Here is a 2,000-nt window from a genome sequence, read left to right as displayed (position 1 = left end):
TAGTAAGAACTTGAATATTCGCCAAAGTACATGATAGTTCTAGAAACGTTGCGTCATAGTAGTCATGTGACTGCTGACGCAACAATATACAGAGGGGGAAGGTGTATTTACATAATCAATATATAACTGTTAATTAACACGTTTTAGACCTTGTAGAGTGTGCAGAATGTCACTCTGAGAGGAAATGTGGCAGAGTAGTGAAAGAGTTAAGTCCCAGTCTTGTCATAATGAGATGAAACAAAATAGCATTACCTAGCTTGAATATTAATTATGTTGGCTTTATTGTTCGTATTTTTTTCGGCACATCATTTTAAATATTCTTTTCAAGAAATTTAGGTCTCATTTCCCTGAATTCTGGCTACAATTCTGTAATGCTACCTTAGACATTTTGATTGTGCAACTGATTTCAATAATTTGTGGATTCAATGAATTCATTTAGAAATAACTTGAATTACTTTATTTAAGGATCGCTAAATGAAAATGTAATGAAGACCGCAGAAATACTGTAGCACCATTATCGAAGTAGTTCATCAACAACTAGCTCCACAGTTATTCTCTTTATGAACAACTTTACAGCAAGACGTTTCGACCACAGACCTTACTAAGTTATTAATAGACAATTATCTTCAACTTTTCCAGAGTGTGTACTACTATTATGAAATTTCTAACATAACAATTGACCGTTACCAGTAAAGAAAAAAAAATCGCTTTCCATAATTTTAAATGACCAAGCATTACATGAGAATGGATCAAGACTGAATGAAATTACTATACTTGTGTTACGACAGCGGAAGTCACGTGACGCTAGTAACACGTCATGAACTTCTAGAACGTTCACGTCCCTTCCTGAATGCTCTAGCGTTTACTAGATTCGGTATTATTTTATATATAAGACGGTCAAGACGTGACGGCAACAAGGGGTAATTGAACTGCGGACAGAGAGAGAGAGACGTATTGTTGAGTCGAGCACGTGAGACGTTCGTTGTGAATTATAGCGTTTGTTATAGCGCGACTGTGGAAATTAAGTGTATTGCAAAGCTGTATTTAGAAAGAATAAGCCAGTTTTATTTAAGAAAGGACTTGTATCGCTAAAGTTTCTTCAGAAAGAAATTATACGGAAAATTATCTAATAACAAATTGGTGTCAGAGAGTGGCAAATCAAACTACACCTTAGCAGACTTGATGGCAGCAATACAAGAGCAGCAAAAGAAACAAGAAGAACAAGAAAAGAAACAAGAAGAACTAAAAAAGAAACAAGAAGAGGGATTACAGCAGTTGTTGGAGGAAAAAGAAAGGAAACAAGAAGAACGAGAAGAGAAATTACAGCAGTGGTTGGAGGAAAAGAAACAAGAAAAAAGAGAAAATAAACAAGAAGAAAGATTACAGCAGTGGTTGGAGAAGAAAGAAAATAAACAAGAAGAGAGACAACAGGGGTTGCAAGAAAACCTGCAACAGTGGCAACTGGAACAAGAAAGGAAACAAGAAGTAAAAATGGAAAACATTAGCAAATTTAAAAGCGAATTAGATACATTAAAGGATGATTTATTGTCTTTTACACCATCGACTTAATCAGCCCCAGACAATGGCAAGCCCCTTCCAGACCCCGCAGCTAAACCCTAATGCAGACATTTTCAGTCCTGTTAGAAGTCACATCCCAGATATGAATGTCAGTAATAGGAGTGATCCAGTACGAAGGAAGCCACAGAAATTCGATGGGAAGTCACCGTGGGAAGCATATAGAGCACAATTTGAGCTTCTGGCAGAAATGAATGGATGGACAGAGGAGCAGAAAGCAGTATATCTGGCAACGAGCTTGAAGGGACAACCACTGAAAATACTTGGGCAGTTGTCGGCAGACGACAAGCACAACTATAGAGCACTGGTAGCAGCTCTAGAACTCAGGTACGGAACTCAAAATCAGTCTGAAGTCTAGGTTTAGGACGAGAGTCCGTGCTAAAGGAGAGAGCCTGCAAGAGCTGGCACAGAACTTGGAAAGTATG

Source organism: Limulus polyphemus, unplaced genomic scaffold (genome assembly GCF_000517525.1).
Source record: "Limulus polyphemus unplaced genomic scaffold, Limulus_polyphemus-2.1.2 Scaffold3, whole genome shotgun sequence".
Classification (NCBI taxonomy): Eukaryota; Metazoa; Arthropoda; class Merostomata; order Xiphosura; family Limulidae; genus Limulus; species Limulus polyphemus.
The sequence above is the reverse complement of the archived record's forward strand: the minus strand, read 5'-3'. Positions refer to the sequence as shown.